The sequence below is a fragment of the Cibotium barometz genome, chromosome 29 (genome assembly GCF_041138505.1).
Source record: "Cibotium barometz isolate CiBa-2024 chromosome 29, ASM4113850v1, whole genome shotgun sequence".
Lineage (NCBI taxonomy): Eukaryota > Viridiplantae > Streptophyta > Polypodiopsida > Cyatheales > Cibotiaceae > Cibotium > Cibotium barometz.
This window is the reverse complement of record NC_141074.1, coordinates 33,337,675-33,360,446: the sequence shown is the minus strand read 5'-3', so window position 1 is coordinate 33,360,446 and position 22,772 is coordinate 33,337,675.

The window sequence follows — 22,772 nt, the reverse complement described above, 5'->3', positions numbered from 1 at the left end:
TGCGTAGGTTTCAACCAAATTTGGGGAAGCAAATCTTAATTTTTCTAGTTTAGAATTTTGAGATTTTTCATTTGCAATGCAACACGAATGTACAAATGATATCAAGCAATGGAATCAATATTTTTCCATTTTTTGAGATTTTCAAAAAAATGTAGCAAATGGGTGTTCCTTCCATAATCATGGCATGATTATGGAGTTACCACCATGCAAGTATTGATGCAAATGCTTGTTTTGTTGCTTTCTTAGCTCCTAAACAATGCAAATAACAATTTCAAATGCTAAAACAATCATAAATAGCCCTTCTATATCTCTTTTTCACAACTTTATCCACATCTTATTTCCTTCTCTACCAATCACACATCGTCAAACAACCATACTAAGGGAAAAGAGATTTGTAAAAGAAGATGACATGGAGTGCAAATAGAGTGGAAAAAGACTAGTGGCTCCTTGACAGCCCAAAATGTTACAGGCTACACCATCCCTCTCCTAATGTTATGGATAATGCTTACCCCGTAACTTGTCGTAGGGAGCTTGCCGGCATCTAAGCTCATACCTTAGAAGACTCCACGCTATGCTAGTGGTAGCTAGCTCCACTCTCTTGCCTCCACCTCAAGCTGTCATTGCCATGAGTTTGCCTTTCTCCATGCAAGGAATCCTCCTTAACACAAGCATAAGGGGAACATGCACCAAGATTGTACCTCTCTCTCTCACACCATAGACACAAGAGAGTAAGGAGATAAGAATAGACTCAATTGGCACAAAAGGGGGATTGTGTCTTGCATTATGAGAATGTTGTTATTTATACAACTAGTTCTTATTCACAGTTAGGTGCCTAAAACTTAATGAAAGATAAACTAAAAGCTTACAAGTTATATAGTTTTGTGGCATTACAGCCATCCTCATAATTACAATGTTTATAGTGCCATTTCATGATAGTTATTGTGCTATCTCTCTTATGTAATGGAGAGATACTAAGTTAACCCAAAATGAGGTTAACAGAAGCTATTGAAAAAGGATAAGATGCAATGACTCATTAAGTTGGCCAACTGTATAAGCTAGGCAAAGATCACATGCCTAGATGGCATGTTAGGGAGGTTGAATTCTTGACCATTTTAGAAGAAGCTTATAGACATTTTGTGGGTGAAGTAACAGCAGCAGCAAGAAAGATCTTGCAAGTAGGGTTACAATGGCCAACTATGTTTGTGATGCCATGAAATTTGTCAACAAACACTGTGATGAATTCCAATGCTATAACATTTCCCATGTATAAGACATAATGCCTTTTGTCCTCCCGATCATTGTGCACCAATCTTTTGAAAAATGGAAAATATACTTTGTTATACCCATCAACCCAGTTGCGTGACAAAAACATAGGCCTAGTATATAATTGTTGCATTGACTATCATGCACAGAAGAGCAAGACACTATATAAGGTCAACAATAATGACATCGAGTTCGCTGCCCTCAAAGATCCCAAGCTAGATAATGCGTGCAAGGTTGCCTCCATTATCATGCAAGTAAAGTCTATAGATAGTTATAACATGGTGGACATGCACAAATCCCTATATCCTTACACAAGTTTTGAGCCATGCTGCATTCCATTGCCGTAGAAGGTTAGCCTCTGAAGAACTCAAAGATCACCCACCACTGGACATGCACAAAGTCTATCGACATGGCAATAAGGTGGTGAATCCCTATATCCTTACACAAGTTTTGAGCCATGCTGCATTCCATTGCCGTAGAAGGTTAGCCTCTAAAGAACTCACCACTGGACTAGGCCAAAAACTTGCGGAGAAGTAGAATAAACCAAAGATTTGATTGGCAAATATTGGCTTGGGTTCTCAAGAACACACAACAAAGAAAAGAATAAAGACCACCCCAGACATCCCCTTTCAGTTTTCCCACCTCCATCAATGTCAACTCATGTTGAAGGGCACAAAAGCATAGCCAAAGAAGTCCAAAGTCCTCCACCACCACCTTCTCCAACTTCACAAGAACGTACTATCTAGGAAGTGCAAGAAGAAGCCATCCTTCCTAGTGTGCCAACCCACCAAGCACCCAAGGCGCTCAGTACTGCACAAAGCCAATAGGAAGTCTTGCCCCTACCACATGATGACAACAATTTGTAGCTCCCAGGGATTTGGCGGACTCATTTGAGTTAGAAGATCCATCGCTAGAGTTCAAACAAGAGCCTCCACAGAGCCATCGTCTTCCAAGAAGCATGCCCGAGAGAGCATTTAACTTAGTTTCAAGGAGGAGGAAGGTACTGCAGCAAAGCACCAAAAGCAGGAGGAAGAATAGGGAGAAGATGAAAGCTTTAAGCTACTTATCCTAAAGCTACAAGATATGGACACCACAACAAGGTGGTAGTGGTGAGGTGGCAGTCCATGAATTGGAAAAGGGCTATGTCCAATTGTTGGACCCTTATCGCGTTATAAGTGATTTTGTTTTCTTAGTCTTTTGTGGCAACATTATACACCTATACTTCTGCCAGTGTTATAGTGATTTGGAAACTTTGGATTCTAATTCTCCCCTAATGCTTTTTCCAGTGTTGTAGTGATTTAAAAACTTTGCCAAATCACTACAACGCGATAGGGCTCATCATGTCCAATTTTTGGACCCTTATCGCGTTGTAGTAAAACTAAAATATTGAGGGCTATGCCCATTTAGAGTTGCAAAACTCACCTCCCAAGGTGCGACTTATATCAAAACCATTGATAGAGTTGAGATACAGGGTTACATAAATGGTAGAAAACTCAAAAAATACTATGGACCCTTTACCCAAGACATGCTGGAACTAGTCGCACAAAAAGAAACAACAAAAGCTTAAACAAGAGAGGCACAAGAAGAGGCTAATGCAAGGGCAACCAAAGCCAAGGAAAAACAAATGGGCTAACACTACAAATAAACATGGCTACTCTAACCCAGATTGAAGAAGTAGACCTTGAGATAGAGCATGCTCATCTCAAAGTTAGACTCTCTATGGAGGAAAAAACAACAAATTTTCTTACGATGATTGACTTGGAGGCAAGTCACAACTTACTCTTATATGAAACATGGGTGAAGCTAAAGAAATCGAGTTAGAGTCAACATCTGTGGTGAAAGTTAAAAGTGTGCACGCAAGAACAATAGGGGTCTTGGGAAGTTTAAAGGTTAATATTTCCACCTGAAATAACCCTTCACCATGTAAGGTGTATGTGATGCCTATAGGAACTATGAAGGAGTAGGCACTATTGGGAAGAACTTGGATTAGTGCAACCAACTGCATGATTCAGTGGTCAGAGCGAGTGGCAATGCTAATGATAGATGGTGAAGCCATGAAGATGCCACTATGGAGTCCAAAGAAGAAGTTTAAAATGCCATTATGTGTTATCAAAAGGAGACAATTTTGGAATCAAGACAAGTAGAACCAAAAAGAGTGGGGATGCAAGAAGCAAGTAATCCTTCAAACCATTCAAAGAGAGACATAAAAGAGAAGCAAGTAATCCTTCAAACCATTCAAAGAGAAGCAAGTAATCCTTCAAACCATTCAAAGAGAGCCATAAAACGTGGGAAGGTAATGGTATAAAACACTCCTACTATCAACTGAAAGGGGTACCAAAGAAAACCTTGCAACTCAAGGTATTTATGATGATAAGGAAAGTAAAGTGTGGATGCCCACATCTACAAAGGGAAATGAAAACCAAACTGTGAGCCAAAATCCTCATTCACCAAACAACCCAACCCCTCCAAAAAAAACCAAGGATAGAGCAAAAGGAAGGTCTAGAAGTACTAGATGCCTATGATAGCATTAAAGGTTCAAGGATACTATAAAGAAGCAAGTCAAATTTGGATTCCAAAGATGACAATGAAGCCGAGCACAAGCCTCTCCAAAGATACATTGTCAACTATTGGTGATTCTACAAGGTCTAAACTCAAGGCAAAGCCTGTAAAGAAACCAAAGGATCAAAACAACAAGCCTCAATGGGTGTGGAGAAGGAAAGCTCAACAAAAGGTATCAAAAAACTCAATTCCAAAGGAAGAAGTCATGAGTGTCCCAACAGTAGAGCTACCTGCTGGAACTATGATCAATCTCAAAGGCAAAAACAAGATAAATGCTCAAAAATAGAACTAGAAGTGTTGGACCAACATATGGTAACTAGCAATAGAGAAAAGTTCTGATGTATAGTATATCTGCAGCTCTGACTCATTAAAAGAAGTTGGTAAAGAATGAAATATCTGGTCCTGTACGTATGTATCCACAGAAGTATTAATGTTTGCTAAGACCCCAATCATCAATTTTGTGAGGTCTGCATTCTTGCAAATAATAATGAAAGTACCCAAGGAGTGTCTTTGATCCCAACCTTTTGGCCATTAGCTAACTGTGCAGTATCAAGGTTTGGTCAGTAATGCTTGATGCATATTAACCTTCAATCAGCGGCGGTCTAGGAGAAATCATGGGGATCTTAAGCCACTGGTGTGGCAAGGGGCATGCGAAGCAAAAAACTGTAGGGTGGATACCATGACGAGGGATGTGTGCTAAGCCGAGATCACTATCCACCAAGGTAAGGGAGGGGGTCATTTGGTAGTACCAGGGGCGGGCAACATCAACCCGATCTCTTGCTGGTGGCAATAAATTCAATCCATCATCTATGGCCATGTGTGAGAAGCCCATGTGATGCAAAGTTCGGTACTTCCCCATGTGATGCAAAGTTCGGTACTTCCCCATGTGATGCACAGACACTCCTTGCATAAGCTTCACTGGATTTGAAGTTACCTCTGTGTGCTGAGCAGAGGGTTTCCACGGTATTGAAGTGGGATTATTGAGGAGGGGAGGGGCCTGCTACTTCTAAGTAATGAGGGGGGAAAGGAGAAGATCCTGTGGGGGTGGGGTTTCAAAAAGGTTCTGTTCCAAAAAGGCCTACCGTTGTGCCTCCTCTGAACGGCCTTACGTTTGGCTTCTTCAGCTTCCTGCTCTTCGGGGGTGGGGCCCTGGTTGGATTGGGGGGGAATGTGCTCTTTGCCTTTGGGGTCCGAGTGATGGCGCTTTGGTGGTGGTGAATGGGGAGAGGATTGGGGGGGAGGCAAAGAGATGGGGAGTGCATTTGGTCTATTGAGCTACACTGCCCTCTGGGAAGCTCCTCCCATCCAGCGGCATGGTAGATGAATTTTGGTAGGAGGGCGGCAGCCGCCCGTGAGAGCTTGCCTTGGGGGTTCCAAAAAATGGCATGCAACTCCTTATGCAAATATTCCGCCTAGTAGTTGACGAGCATTCCCTAGTGGACTACTCTAGCCAATGTTGATAAATTGTATCTGCTAAATCTGTTTGTCCACCGTGTGGTCAATAAAAAGGATAGTGCTCACAACATGGCATACGCTACACAGAAATGCGTGCCGACTGAGGAGCACCCCGAGGGTTTATATAGCTGAGGGGTGAGGGTACAGGCGCTGTGCAAAGCAAGGACGAAAGGACGGTGTACCTTCAAAGGCTACGGATCAGTGGCCTGCATGGGTCTAGGGGAAAGGTACGGTGTCGGTTGTCTGGGAAAGGAGTGGTACGCATGTACCTTATCTGGTCTAAGGGTACGCATGGACCATACAGTGGGCGGCCGTCCTTTGGTTCTTGGGCGGCCATTGTACGGGCGCCCTAGTAAGTGTGTACGGACCAAATTTTGGGGCGGGGTACCCAAATTTGGGGCGTCCGCCTCGATTTACGTGCCGGACCGCCCCGGGGGGCAAAAATTTTTTTTTTATCCGGGAGGTTCTCCTGGTCGCAGGGGTTCAGACCGTTCGTCAATCAGACGTGCGGTCGTGCATTTATTAAGGTTTAAAGGTCGCTGTTTTTTAACTAAAATGATTGAAATTAGCGTATAGGCTTGATCCGATGTCCGTTTTGGATGCTGTAAAATCCTATGTTAGGGTAAAATCACGCGCAGATTCCAAATTTGGGCTCAGAATTTGAAGATTCTAATTAGAAATGACTCAAATAATAAAATCATTGATATTTATACCATAAAAACTCATAATTACATGGACATTTCTTTATTAGTGAAGATGGGTACGTTACATCCTTCCACCCTTAAAGAAATTGAGATGTCCTCATCTCGTCATGAATTGGGGATAATCCTTTAAGAGTGTAGCTTCATCTTCCCAAGTTGCATCCTCTTCAGGGTAATCTTTCCCTTGGACTAGATGTTCTACAAGAGTTCTATTTCGGAGTTGCCTTTCCCTAGAATCTATGATGCTACTGGGCTGTAATTCAAGGGCTCCTTGAGTAGGGATTACAACTTGTTCATCATCAAGAATATGATCGAGATTGGGGACATATGGTTTTAACAAACTTACATGAAATACATTATGGACTTTGATATGGGCTGGGAGTTGGAGTTTATAGGCACTTTTACCTAGACACTTGATAACTGTATAAGGACCACAATACCTAGGGTTGAGCTTCTTATATTTCCCAAGTAATAGAGAACTTCGTTTGGGTCGCACTCATAGAAGAACTTTGTCTCCTTCCTTGAAGATCCTTTCAGACCTCTTGTTGTCAGCATAATGCTTTTGTCGATCTTGGGCAGCTTTAATATCCTTTTGGATAGCCTTGGTTTGTTCCTCCATTTCTTCGAGCATTTTCCTAGATGCCTCAACTCTTATGGTTGGATCAGAGAAATTTAGAGGAGACAGGCATTCTTGCCCATAAAGTGCCTTGAATGGTGACATTCCTATACCAGAGGAAGGTATTGAATCCACCTTCTTGGTTCCCGTCCACAATATGCTCTGAGAATGTCTTCAATTACTTGATTGACTCTCTTAGTCTGGCCATCGGTCTCTGGATGATAAGCTGTGCTAAAGCAAAGTTGAGTTCCCAGAGCTTAAAATAAAGACTGCCAGAATTTTGAGGTGAAGTCAGAATCCCGATCACTTACTATCCTTTTTGGGAGACCATGAAGTTTGAGGACTTCCTTGATGAATATTCGAGTAACATCAGAAGCTTTGAAGGTCTTCTTTGCTGGTATAAGGTGAGCTACTTTGGTAAGTAAAACCACTACTACTAGAATGGAGTCATATCCTCCTTGAACAGTGGGGAGACTTGTGACAAAATCCATACTAATGCACTCCCACTTCATTTGGGGAATATCTAAGGGTTGAAGTTTTCCAGGCATCTTGACCCTTTCAGCTTTGATCCTTTGGCATGAGAGACATTGCTTCAAGTACCGAAGCACATCATTTTTCAAACTTGCCCAATGAAAGCTCCTTCTTACAGCATTTAATGTTTTTGCATAACCTGGGTGTCCTGCAGCAGGGCTATCATGAGCTTCATGGAAGATTAGTTTCTTTAAAGCAGGATCCTTAGGGATACATAGCGTGTGATTGAAGTAGAGGCTTCCTTCATGAGTGGAGTATCCCTTGATTAGATTCTTCTCTTTCTCTGAATGTCCCCCTTCTTCTACTAATTTTTTCATCCTCTGATAATCTGGATCATGAGATGAGACTTCTTCCATCTTGACCAACATGGGATTATTTGGCATTGAAACTGAATTCAAGAAAGATTTGCGGCTAAGTGCATCTACTACCACATTATCTTTCCCAGGGCGGAATTTGATGTCGAAATCATATTCGTGTAGAATTTCAATCCATCTCCTTTGCCGCATGTTGAGGTTAGGTTGGGTGAAGATCCACTTTAGACTTTTGTGGTCAGTTACAAGCTGGAATTTACCTCCCAAGAGATAATGTCTCCATAATTTGAGGCAATGAACAACTGCTAAGAGTTCCAAATCATGGGTGGCATAGTTTGCTTCATATTGCTTCAGCTTGCGAGAAGTATAAGCGACTGGTCTTCCTTCTTGGCCTAAGACACCACCAAGTGCTAGACTACTAGCATCGGTAACCACTTCAAATTCCTTGGAGAAATCAGGAAGCTTTAAGACTGGGGCAGAAGTACTAATGGCTTTCAGCTGATCAAAGCTGTTTTGATGGATTGGCAACCACACTATTTTGCAGTCCTTCTTAAGAAGGTCCGTCAAAGGTGCAGCTACTAAGGCATAATCTTTGATAAAAATCCTATACCAACCCGTGATTCCCAAAAATCCACGAACTTCACGAACTGATTTAGGGGGTGGCCATTCTAGAATATCCTTGACCTTGGCAAGGTCTACTGAGATGCCATCTTTGGAGACGATGAATCCAAGATACTCAATTTGATGAGTAAAGAAGGTACATTTGCTCTTCTTGGCATAGAGTTTGTGTCTGCGCAGCAATTGCAGAACTCTACGCACATGCTCCTCATGCTCTTCCATTGATTTGGAGTAGATTAAGATGTCATCAAAGAAAACAAGCACAAATTCATCCAGGTAAGGACGGAATATATCTTGCATTAGGCGGTTGAAGGTTGCAGGAGCATTGGTTAACCCGAATGACATTACAGTAAACTCATAGTGGCCATAACGGGTATTGAAGGCTGTTTTGGGTATATCTGCTTCCTTGACTTTGATCTGATAGTAACCAGACCTCAAATCTATTTTTGAGAAGACTTTGACCCCATGAAGCCTGTCAAGAAGTTCATCGATGCGAGGGATAGGATACTTATTCTTGACAGTGACTTGATTGAGCCCTCGATAATCTATGCAGAGGCGGAGAGTCCCGTCCTTCTTTTTTTGGAAAAGAATAGGTGCTCCCCAAGGAGAGCTACTGGGGCGTACAAATCCTTGTTCAATGAGTTGGGAAAGTTGCTCCTTAAGTTCAATGGCTTCAGGAAGGGACATTTTATAGGGAGTTTTTGAGACGGGTTGAGCTTGAGGGATCACCTCGATTTCATGGTCGACTTCTCGAGGAGGCGGTAACCCTGTAAGCTCGTCAGGGAAGATGTCAGAGAATTCTTGGAGCCAGGAGGGTTCTGTCTCCATACGAGGTTCAATGACTTTGTTGAGTTTGACTAAGAAAACTTGCTGACCCTTACGTGTTCCCTTGAGAAGATGTTTTGACTTCACTACCCTAGACTTAGGTTTCCCTGTGATCCCCTGAACAGATATTACTTGGCCATGCTTATTTTCAAAAGTGATACTCCCCTGGTTACAATGAATGCTAGCTTTGTTTGCAATTAACCAATCCATCCCAAGGATTCCATCATAAATTCCTAATGGCAAGACTCTAAAGTGGCCATGAGTTTGCTCATTACCCAGCTCAAAATCAAGATTCCCTATAGAGTGGCGAGATACTACTTCTTTCCCACTGGCTAACTCTACCATCATTTTTCTAGCTGATTTTTGACTCAAGTTTAATTTTTGCAAGCACCTAGGAGAAAGAAATGAATGGGTACTGCCACAATCAATCAAAAGCTGAAATGGCTTACCGTGATGAGTGGCGGGGGTTTGGATTACACCAAATTGTTTATTCGGACCTTGGTGTTCTACTGCCGCATGGACGGTGGCGCGCTCTTCTTCAGCCGTTTCCAAGGTCGGTTCTTCACTTATAACACAGGCAGTTCTAGCAACTGCTCCTCCGCGGCCACTGCCTCTTGCACCTTGGTGGGTAGGAGTTCCACGGCCTTGATTTCCTCTGTTACCTTGGGGAAATGATGTTGCCATCTTAGGACAGTTGGCTCTAAAGTGTCCTGGCTCATTGCACTCAAAACACAGAGGGCCTTCTCTGGAAGAAGCAGCATACGAGCGGGGGGGAAAAAGAGTTGCCTTGTCGCCCTCTGTTGTAGTAGGGGAAATTCTGTTGAGGTTTCTTGTAGGGTTGATCTCTAAGGTTTGCCTCAGGGTAAGATCTCTTTTGATTCTTCGGTTTGTTAGCCTTCATTTCTTTCACAAGGGGCTTTGCTTGTATGAGAGCATCCTGTAATGTGCTTGGCCTCATTGCTTCAAGGCGGGAATCTAGGGGTTCATTTAGCCCTTGGCAAAAACGAGCCACTTGCTGGGAAGTAGTCATAGCTGGGGCATACTTCCGAAGGGTAATAAATTTGGAATAGTAGTCCTCAAGAGTTAAGATGCACTGTCTAAGACTAAAAAACTCATTCATCTTTATGGATTCATGGGATGGAGGAAGATATCTTTCCTTCACTGCCTGCTTGATGTCTTCCCACGTTTGAGAATGCTTGGTGACTTCCTTGTCAAGGCACCACTGTTTCCACTAGAGTTTAGCATCTCCAATGAGGCGAAACCGTGCGAGCATAGACTGATTTGCTACTCCAGTACCGGCAGCAGAGAAATAATCGTCCATCGCCTCAATCCAGACTTCAGCATCCTTCTCAACCTTTGAACCTTCTCCTTTAAAGGAGGGAGGTTGCATTTGCTTGAGCAGGAGCTTCTTCTCCTGGGTATTGGTGTAAAGCGCATTGGGAAGTGGAGGGTGGTCGTCCTGGCCATCATTGTAAAAACAATTTTAAGATTACAAGAATCATATTTTCACAACGCTTAATTTTTTTGGAGAGTAAAACATTGAAATTATTTTATTTCCAAATATTTACAAGGACAAGTTTTATTACAAAGATCTGAGACTAATATAATTAGTCTTATTTGACATCAAGGGGAATTCCTAGGCTTGACTATGACATAAGGGTAGAGCGGTCCACATAGGTGAAATATGGGGGTTCCGCTGTAGTTTCTAAGACTCTAAAAACTGATGGTAAGGGTGGCAAACTCTGGATTGGGGTAGATCCCAACACCGCTACTCTATCAGCAAGTAAGACCTGCATCACTTTGTCATACACCCAACGATCCTGAGGTATGCAAACCCCATCTATAGTCACCGAGGTGTCGGCCCTGGGGGTACCGATGAACCAAAAATAAGCGGATCATCTTTAGCTTCTCAATCCAACGAATCCGCTTAAGGTCGGTGGTGAGGTTCCCAATCTGATCTGCTCGGATGAAGAAGTATCTCGGCCCACGACTCCAGAAATCTCTACCCCATCCTCTCTGAATACGAGAGAAATGAGGGAGGGATATCTTCTCTAATATTTGCACCATGGTGTCGCGGAACTCGAAATTCGAGGAGTGGCTAGCAGTCTCGAAGATGCATTGGAAAACTAGAAATTTGGAGTAGGCATCTTCCTCTTCCTACAATCATTCAAACATCAATTTAACTTATTTGTTTTAGTAGGATGTCTTTACTAATTAGCATTATGTTAGGTAAAACATTTATTACAAAACAGTCCTTAAACTGCAATTCCTAGGAGCTAAACTTGCTCTGATACCAATTGTAAGGTTCCTCCCTTTAAAAATGGGAGAAACACTTAAGATAGTCTGCTAAGTCTTATCTTGGGAAAAATTTTCTATTCATCGACACCTTGACCCTGTAGAGATTCAAGGATACGATTCATAGGTATGACCTAGCTCTATCTCGCAGGGGGAGCGTGATTTTCTAAACATCAAATCACCCATAGGGCAATTGATCAAAAATTGGGTAACTACTAGACTTGATTTCTAGAGACAACGCTTTTTTCCTCATCTTATGCAAGGCACAGTCGCCGCTGGCCTAGTTTTCTAGAATAGAGTTGCCCAAGAACCTAACTATCTAACGTAGGGCTTTCACTTAATTTGTTGGAAAGCTACCCGACTAATCAGGTCCACCCGTCCGTAGGATGGTGCCGTCAGGGCATTCCATCCTCCCACTTTCAACCCTACTCATGCATCAATTTGTTTTCTAATTAATACTACCACACTGTTTGACATAAATAAACATATTCCTTAATTAGGGCCCTTCTTCACAAGGTTCGTTAAAACAGCCTTCTTACACAATACAATCATACCAAAGACAAGATGTAATTATATAAAAAGTTTATACATGATTCCATTTCCATACAAGCCAAACCGGCTCTCTTATTCTTATTCTGCCGATGATCTAGAATTCGGCCTTCCAGCCTCTACATGCTGGGCAAAACCCTACGGGACCATACACCTCATCGTCGGCCGCTAGCGAGGACTCGAGCTGGCCTGTCGCCCTCTCAGGCTCCATCGCTCAATCCTCCCGCCTCTCAGAGGGATGTCTGCACACTAGGGTGGGCTTATTTACCGCACTAGCCTGGGCCCTCAGAACTAGGCAGCCTCATAATCTCTCGCCTCAATCGGCGATCCTTATTCTCCCAAAGGTATGAGGGATACCTTGGGCCATTCCCGGGCTTTGCTAACGACGTCGCCCGGCTACACAAGCACGGAACGGAGTTAGCGTTGAAGCCAAAAAATCTTGAATTCTAAAGATAACAACTTCAATGCAATTTTCTAAATATAGCATTCACAATTCATGAAGATAACAATTTCAACGCAATTTATCGAATACAACATCACATAAGTCGTAACTTCATATAATTTTTATGTCGTCATTTTAAAAGGAAAAGACACCATTCATTAATACTAATTTAAGAAAAAATCTCTTCTTTTGAAAATTAACCAAGCTAACCTGGCCACCGTTTCCTTGAGGGGCTTGAAAAGGGAGGACTGGAGCCGCATTGGGCGCATCTCCTCCCATCTCGTTGTTACGTGCCCCTCTTGAGGCAATATTTTGTCATCTCCGAGATGAGGCCATCTTAGGCGTCGCCTTGTAGAGCTCGCTGCTGTGATCGAAACGCTTCAGTCGGATCTGAATTCCGAGCTCGTTTGCCCACCGTATGAGCAAAAGAATATGGCGCACGAACCCTTGCTTGAGTCAAAAAACCCTTACTAAAGTCTACGCAAATGGGGGGGGGATTGTGAGATGTCCTTAAGGGCAAAGGCAAAAATGTGGAGAGGGCTGGGGAGGGTGGCTGCAAGCCTCTCTATAAGTCTATTCACACGAGGCGGGGGGGGGGGGGGGGGGAAGAAGAGTTAAGGACACTGGCTCCTAGCAAGAGGGGGATGGAGGAAAATTGGCTTATCTGAAAAGAGCCAAATGAGGGGGTATGAGAGGGGTGGCTGCAAGGGCGGCTGTACTTGCAGCAAGTACGCTGCACAGGGACGGACGGTGGTACGGACGGCGGCACAACAGGGCATACGCTACACAGAAATGCGTGCCGGCTGAGGAGCACCCGAGGGTTTATATAGCCGAGGGGTGAGGGTACGGGCGCTGCGCAAAGCAAGGACGAAAGGACGGTGTACCTTCAAAGGCTACGGATCAGTGGCCTGCATGGGTCTAGGGGAAAGGTACGGTGTCGGTTGTCTGGGAAAGGAGTGGTACGCATGTACCTTATCTGGTCTGGGGGTGTCCACCTAAGGGTACGCGTGGACCATACAGTGGGCGGCCGTCCTTTGGTTCTTGGGCGGCCATTGTACGAGCGCCCTAGTAAGTGTGTATGGACCAAATTTTGGGGCGAGGTACCCAAATTTGGGACGCCCGCCTCGATTTGCGTGCCGGACCACCCCGGGGGGCGAATTTTTTTTTTTGTCCGGGAGGTTCTCCTGGTCGCAGGGGTTCAGACCGTTCGTCAATCGGACGTGCGGTCGTGCATTTATTAAGGTTTAAAGGTCGCCGTTTTTTAACTAAAATGATTGAAATTAGCGTATAGGCTTGATCCGGTGTCCGTTTTGGATGCTGTAAAATCCTATATTAGGATAAAATCGCGCGCAGATTCTAAATTTGGGCTCAGAATTTGAAGATTCTAATTAAAAATTACTCAAATAATAAAATCATTGATATTTATACCATAAAAACTCATAATTACATGGACATTTCTTTATTAGTGAAGATGGGTACGTTACACAATCAGTCTCTTATCTACAAGTATAGCAGTATTTCAATGGGGCTGAATAAGTGGTGCTGTCTAAATGGTTTTCAAAAAGTCCACTACCCATAGGATGTACATGGCCAGACACAAGATCAACCCTAATGATGGAATCATCCAATTGGATGTAGACATGGTTCTTAGACCATTCATGTACCATCTTTGCCTCTCTCATGAATGGGCATCCTATGATTATTTCATATGATTTGGGTTGTTTGTAAAATTCCATAAAAGGTATGTTTAACCCAATGTTTGAGAACCTTGATCTTTAGAGATCGTATAACATGCCTACATGTTTGGCGCGACAGTTCCATCAGCCATCTTGACAATGATATTTGAGACTTCTAGACATAGCTTGGCCATCTTCTCCCAGCATCTCTTGGTGATTATACTCACTCCCGCAGCACCATCTAGGACTCCCATTACTATGATGCCCTTGGCGATGAACTAGTAGTAGTGTGGTAGACTCATCACATTCAAAGTATTATCACAGTTTGTTAAGTGGAATTTTAACCATAGATTTGGTATTTTCTTCTTCCACTAGGACTATTGATTCGAGTAAAACTTGAGGTGTCTCCATTGTATATTGGGGACATGCCTTATGCATGTCCAAAATGGTGGTAATCTGACATTGAGTTCTCCACTAAGGAGATCTCTCATCACTTCAAACAATTCAAGATCTCCACTCAATTGAGTACTTATAGTTGTACTAGTTTGTGAAGCCATAAAGTCTAACAATTTGGGGATATTTAGTGGTGCATTCATGACATCCTTTCTATAAATAGGTGTCGATGAGACTGGAAAATCCATCCTCCAGATGGACTTAGGGTTTCCATATGGTAGTTATCCCTTAAACCAATTAGGGATCAAACTATGAGAGGTGGAGGCCTCAATCTCTTCCATAATGACACTTGGCACATCTAGAGGTTTGTGAATCTCAATAGACATTAAGGTACTAGGGTGTATAGTATCTAAGACTCTCACTTTATTAGGTTTTAGTTCACGCTCTTCTTGTGTTTTCGTAACTAAATCATTAAATTCTTGGAGTTTCTCAATCTCCTTTTGAGGGTCAGGATAAGACCCAAGTTTTTTCATGTATGATCTAGTTTCAGGAATTACAAGTTCCCGTGGGATCTCCTTCCCCGTGCTGTTAGTTTTGGAGGATATTTCCCTATCCTGTTTAGAATCGGCCCTTGTGTCCAAGGATTTTGAGTCGTCATCTAGGTCCCTAATGAAGACTAGCTCTTGAGGTGTCCTAAGATTTTCAATTTTGGTTTCCTTCATTTTCCCATTCTTAACCGACTTTTTTCTCATGTGTCCCTTCTTCTTCTTAGATTCTTCTAATGAGGCCATAGTTTGTTGCTCAAGAACATGTTGGTTTTGGGCTTGTAGCCAGGTGATAGCATTCAAAGATGTGTGATCTAGATTTTTTAGGATTTTCCTTTGGATTTGATTACTTACCCCAATCATGTTTAGGGGTGTGATGATGGGTCATGTTTAGGGGTGTGATGATGGGTTGCATCTATGGACTTGTCACCACAATCGTGTTGGGGGGGTAGTCCTTAATCCAATGATCTATGCCACAATAGCTACAAGTGGCCGGTGGCATGTTTGAGGACACCGCTTGTTTTTGAGTTGTGGAAAATTCATAGGGCATTCTGAAACTTGATGGGGACCTTTACAATGGTAATATTGAAGAGGCATTCTTCTTTAGTAGATGTGGTGTTAATGTCCCGACCCCTTCCCATCACAATAAGTTGGTAAACTGGCTTGAGTCAACCTCCCCATCCACTAGATAATAGTCAAGATGAAGCTCTGTAGGGTCCTTAAAGAGGCGGGGGGTTGGTTAGACATCCACCTCATATTCTTAGTAATCAATAGGGATGAATCTCTGTAGGGTCCTCAAAGAGGTAGGGGGTGGGTTAGACATCCACCTCATATTCTTGGTAAACAGTACGCCCCCCTTGCTTACTTGATTGAGAGGTGTCACCCTTGGTGGAGGTGGTTGTGGTCCCAAGACTAGTGGAGGTAATGGCACATTGGGTGCATGGTGTCTTTGATAGCACTTGTTGGGTGGGATGTTCAACCATTGCTTTATTTGTTACAAGACCTAGGCCCTAGCATTTGTTGCGGTGCCAGCAATGCTAGGTGTGGTCTTGTTGTCTTGGCAATAGTGTTAGGAAATCTAGGCCTTCATGACCATAGCACCCACAAAAGCTACAGTCAAGAGCACTTAAAATTGGACCATTAGGAGAAATATGGACTCTCCATTTTGCCCCTTAAGGAGTGAATAAAAAAATATTGTCCCAATGAGAGAGCTGGGATTCTAGATCCATGTAACATGGATCTTTTTGTCATATCTTTGCCCAAATCTCTTATGACAATAGAATAATAGAGCCCATATCTTAAAAAATAGAGAAATGTCAGATTCCATATCTTTCATGTCAAATGTACCTTGTGGTCAGCACATGGAAGTTTGAAAATCGAATTTCATTTTTTTCCTTTTTTTATGCTTAACTTTTTACTTTCCCTCCTTTTGCATTTCACTACCTTTTCATTTCCCTCCTTTTTTTTTAGCAGAATTCAATTTTGTCATATCTTCTACAACTCTAGTTCTTTCTTCATCACAAAGTTTTACAGGTATGTTATTCTCCACCATAGCTCTCTCCTCATTAAATTTCATCACAAAGTTTTACAGGTATGTTATTCTCCACCATAGCTCTCTCCTCATTAAATTTCATCTCATATTTGGACAAAACCTCTATGAGTTATGTATGTTTTCTCACATGAACTTTCTCTTCTTTGTGCCACAAATAGCTATTTTGATCTGAAGTGGCATCAAATTCTTATGAAGAGTAATGATCATATGTTTAGGGTTTGTCTATGTTTTGTCTTGATGTAAGATAGGTTTGTTTATGCTTTATCTTGATGTGTTGTTTATTTTCACAGGAGCAAGGTTGTGAGCAACAAGATTATACAAATCAAAGCAGTAAGTTGCTATTTATTTTGTGTTGTATGATCATAGGTTTAGGGTTTGTTTTAATCTTTATTTGTTGCTTATAATCTTCTCTATACCACAGATAACTATCTTGTTTTTAAGTGGCATACAATACTAAGTCTTGTGAGTAATGATCATAGGCTTAGGGTTTGTTTATGTTTTGTCTTCATGTGTTTATGTTCATTTTCATAGGTTGGAAGCAACAAGGTTGTGTGAATCAAAGCAATAGGTTGCTGTTTATTTCTTGTTGTTATAATGTTTATTTGTTGCTTACAATCTTAACATAGAAATTTATTAATCATGCAGTCTAACTTTGTTAATTTGGTGCTTTACTTTTTTATTATAGATGTCTTCAACGAGGAGGAATATCAGTAATATTCACACAGTGGAGGTGTTTAATAGGAGAGATGATGAAGGTAATTGGATCCCTGATCAATACAATAAGTTAAATTGGACTTTAATAAGACCAAGTACTCGCGGGAGTTTCAAGGTCAAGCTCAAAGATATAACAGACCCCAACAAACACTGGAAATGTAGAATCATAGAGTTTAGGAGACGCACTAATGGTACAATAACAGAGGCTTTCATTTAGCATGTTTATATACACAAAGAGATTCAAGTGCATCATGACAACTTCAGTGTGAGACATAAGCCTAATAACAGTAAGTTTATATCTCTATGCTTTGTGTTCTTGTGCTTTGAGTCCATGGTTATTAGATAGAGTTTTAATACAAGCATATTTATTCCTTGTAGCTTTATATCCATCAACTCTGCATGAATGGCAAAATATAGAGTGCTTAAGTGGAAAGCTAAATGTTTTACATGCAAAGATAGGTGCCTTGATCTATGACAACAAGAGTGCAAGCAAATTGGCATCTCAAAATGTTTACTTTTATGATTCCACATATGTTGTGGAGAGACATAGTTTGGAGTACATTCCACTGCCACCGTTGTCTAGCCAGGAATGGTATAATCCTAGCTAGACATGTCAGAAGCATGTAGGGTAAATATAAAAATTGATGTTCATGCTGCCATGAAACCCTCCATAGGCTCTAGAGATGTGCATCTAAGTTGGTTTGTTCTAGTTAGTTTATTTGCACATTTGTTTGGATCCTGTGAAGTAGTAAAGAAAACTAAGATTACGTATCAATGCAAGTGCCCATCTGAGGATTGGATGACTTAGTTACTAGGTGAGTCATGGCATCTCAAGAGAACTCACCATGATGATATCATTGAGTGCAGAATCACTGTGTCATATGTTACCTTTAGGTAAGATTACACTGTTGTTGATTGTTGATAGTTTTTATTTCATTGCAAGACACCGATCATTGATTGTTATTGTTGTTTTTATGTTTGTTGTTGATTGTTGATTGTTGTTTTTATGTTTTTATGTTGGTTGTTTGTTTTTTATAACAGGTACTTCATTGCAAGACAAACTTTGTGCATTGGCTTCTAGTATAGGAGGTGGTGACTTCTACGAGAGGGGAGTGGCTCAGCTTGGACCAAGACATGCGAGACGCTCAGCACTCATTGATGTGAATATTCTTTGGGAGGGTCATGAAACTTTTTAGCGTTAATGTAGAAAGTCATTGGCCCCTTAGTTTTCTGAGGCAAGAAATCCAACTCATGTCCAATGATCCCCCTTGTAATTTTTATTTCAAGTTGGATGGTAGAAAGGTTGGGAGTCGAAGTAAACATTGCAAAACATGCAAGCAGTGTGTTGCTCCACACATCCTTGAAATTGTAAAGTCCATGTAATTCTTATTCTTCCAAGTGAATATTAAAAATTATTTCTCGAAAAGTGTTGTAAATTTAATTTTATTTCATTTTCATAAATTGTAGTGGTTTTTTTAAGTCTACTATGTTTTGAACCCATTAATATGTAAGAAAATAAAGATAATTATAAGTAAGTACAATTGTAAATATAAGTATAAATATATATTTAAGTGTAAACAATAATATAATTAATTATCCTAGAAATATAAATATGATTTATCATTTCTTATATTTTAATGAAGTGTCATTAATTTTAAGTCTATGGATATAACTTATAACCTTAAGTATATATTTAAGTGTAAATAATAATATAAGTAACTTTGTAAATAATATAATATAATAATAATAGTAATAATAATATGTAACAAGAAATAGAAGTATGATTTATTATTTATTATATTTTATTGAAGTATCCTTTATTTACTAAAGTATAAACATAAGGTATTAAAATAAATATAAGTTTATAGATATTTTAAGTACAATAATAAACATAAGTATAAATTGCATCCATCTAGCCTCGCGAAATCCAAAGTCATGACCCACCATTGGCTTCATTGAGTGCTATCACCATTGAAGGGGTGGAGTACCTCCTCATGCAGGATGTGTTGGAGCTCTTGGAGTTTTAATGAAATAAATATTACTCCATTAAAATTTTAATAAAATATATATTACTTTATTAAAGTTTTAATGAAATAATATATAAATTTATATTTATAAGTATAAGGAGGGGTTATTTTCATTCACTTCTATTGCATTCTCTATCTCTCACTTTCTATCCACCTTGCTTGTTGTTACTCCCTTTACGCCTTCACCATGGCTTCTCATCATGATGCACTCGTGGTTGGATGAGTGAAAAGAGACAAATGAGGACGCAAGCTACTATGTACATACACATGCCAGGATTTCGGCCAAAATTAGGTGCCCAAAAGATGGGTGTGAAAAACCCTGGATCATTAACCCTCCCCTTGGGCTAGAGGCATTCATGCCTCTAGCCCAACAAGCTAGAGGCATTCATGCCTCTAGCTTGTTGATGGTGTTGCCATGGTCGAGGAAGATTTCTCTCCCTCGTATATTGCTTCTTTTTTATGACGATTCCATCTAGTCCTCTCATGAAGTCAACCCTTTGAAAGTATAGCTTTAACCTCCAGCCACCATGGACCTTGGTTTTGTGCACTTTGCCAGACAAATCTTGCAATCTATAATTGCCTTTTGAAAACTTTTTCTGGATAATATAACAAAGTGTTCTTAGGATGCACATGCACATGGGAGGGGACTAGGCACATGGGCTTAGGGTCATTTACATGTGGGATAAAGGAACATGGGCCTTGGGACTATAAAAGGCATGTGCTCTAGGAGTATTGTACCTTTTGAACCTTTTGACCTTTGACATCTTGTGATACTCATTATACTTTACTTTCCAGATTTGCTTAGTGATAATCTCTCTAGCTTTCCCTAATCCAAGATAATTAGGATAATGCTAGGCTAATCTAGGTTAATCTAGATGCAGCTTTCTTTTGAGCATTATGATTGATGATACGCCTATGTCTACCTGCCTTCCAACGGATCCCAGTGATTCATTTTAGGAGATAGTGATATAGTAGAATATCATGGGGATCAGCTCTTGACTAGTGATGCATCCATTGCAATGTGTGAGATTCGGGATGATGATACTTCACATGTTGATGAGCATATGATAGTGCATGAGGAGCATGGACCTGATTTTTTAGTGCTAGATGAGTCAGGGTGCTCTTTTAGATCCTCTATTCAGGGTGCTCTTTTAGATCCTCTATTCAGGGTGATATCTATGATTCTATCTCTACTCCTAGTTCTCATAGCTCTCATAAAATACATAGTAGCATTTACTTGGGTTTAGTGCATATACTTGGGCAGTCAGGCAGTTCACATGAGCATAGTGATGATTTTGTTGAAGTGAGGCTTCGTACGAGAGAGAGGATTATGCATATGGATCTAGAGAGCTTTGCATTTGATCTAAACATCTCCTTAGATCCTATATTGGTGTTGGAGATAGATTTATCATGGGATATAGGTCACATAGGGGCATCATTGATGAAGATAGACCATGTTTTTTGAGAATGATCTTGAAGGCCTTGGAGATGTCATAGATGATGATTTAGGGGATGATACCATTTATCTTTCATGTGAGGACACCTCTTCATTTTTCAATGATGAGATTATGATGATGTTGATGATTATATTGATATCTTAGATCATCATACACACATAAAGGGTTTTGCACATGAGAAGGTAGTGCATAGTTTGGCTCATGTCCATATACCTATTGATGTAGTGGATCATATTTTTGGCATTTTGAGTGATGCTACATGGGATGATAGCATTGATTCACTCTTACCCTCGCATGATGTTGACCTTGAGATGTGTTCTTTTGGCTTCTACAGATGTTCGACACAATCCTATTTTCTTTGGAGCTAGGTCATTTACTTTTGGATGTAGTATATGTCATTTGGGTGCATGGTATCTGATTATATGGTGCATTATGTGGATTTACATGCGTCACATCTAGATTCTCACCTGAGTAGTTATCTAGACCATGGATTTGATGATATTTCTAGTGGTCATTTCACTTTGGAGACGAGGATCTTGGATACTTCCTTCTTGATCTAGGTGGTCACACATTTGTTCCATGGTTAGATGATCTACACTTCGGCGATATCCATTTTACCTAGGCAGAGTTATAGCTTTGTCTTACGTCATCGACATGGGTGTCTATCCATTTGATCTAGGAGGATTGGCTGGCCACGACACTGACATTGGCTTTCTACATTTTCCATTCAATCCAAGTGATTCAAGAGCCATTGCTTTGGGGCCTACATGGTTTGGATTTACATTCCATCTATGTGGTCACACTAGTGTGGATTACCTCATCTCTTCGGGGAGACACTAGTGTCTTTTCCATTTGATCTTGGAGTCTTCATTCGACAGTGGTTCCTTATCTTTTCCACTTGCCAGATTCTCGTGGGACCATTGCCTTGGATTTTTCATGCCTCAAATTTCCTTTCGATGTAGACGGTTGCATAGATAGCCTTATCATCAAGCAAGAGCCCTTTATCCTTTCCATTTGACCTTGGGGGTTTTATGATTCATGTATGGGTCTTCTACTACATCAACGTTCATTCTGCCATGGATGTGATTTTTGGCTTTGTACATAGCCACTTGTATATGGACACGACCACCCTTTGATTTCGAGGACAAAATCATGTTAGGAGGGGTTTGTTTGTAACAAAGTGTTCTTAGGATGCACGTGCACATGGGATGGGCCTAGGCACATGGGCTTAGGGTCATTTGTGAGTGTGAGTGAGAGTGAGAGAGAGACAGAGAGAGAGTGAGTGAGTGAGAGAGAGAGAGAGAGAGAGAGAGAGAGAGAGAGAGATAGAGATGTGAATCAGATAGATGTGAATGAATAGATGGATGGATGTGATGTGAATAGAGGTGAATGAGATGTGATGTGAATAGATGTGATGAGATGTGATGTGAATCAGATAGATGTGAATGAATGGATGGATGGATGTGATGTGAATAGAGGTGATGAGATGTGAGAGGTGATGAGATATAATGTGAATGAATGGATAAGATGTGATGTCATGTGAATCAGGATGTAAATGAATTATATGGGATGTGAGTGGATGTATGTGAAAGAATAGATGTGAATGTGTATGTGAAGAATGGATGTGAATGAGTATGTGAAAGAATGGATGTGAATGTATGTGATAAGAATGGATGTGAATGTATGTGATAAGAATGGATGTGAATGTGTATGTGAAGAATGGATGTGAATGAGTATGTGAGAAAATGGATATGGATGTATATGTGAAGAATGGATGTGAATGTGTATGTGAAGAATGGATGTGAATGAGTATGTGAAAGAATGGATGTGGATGTATATGAAAGAATCGATATAGATGTGTATGTGAAAGAATGTGATGTGATGTGACATGAATATATGTGGATGTGAAGTGACAGATATGAATGTATGGATAGATGTGAGAAGTCATACATGTGAACGATTGGATGGATGTGGATGAATGAGATGAGATGTGTATGAATGAGATATGATGTGGATAGAAGTGATGTGATATAATGTGGATAGAATGTATGTGATGGGATGGTTCTGAGAATGTATGTGGTGGATATGAACGAATGAATGTGATGGATATGAATGAATGTAATGTGATGTAAATGGAGATAGATGTGATGTGTGATGTGAAGGAAAATGATGTGATGAGAATGGGAATACATATGAAATAAATGAGAATTGATGCGGAACAATATGGAAAGACGAGAGTTTGT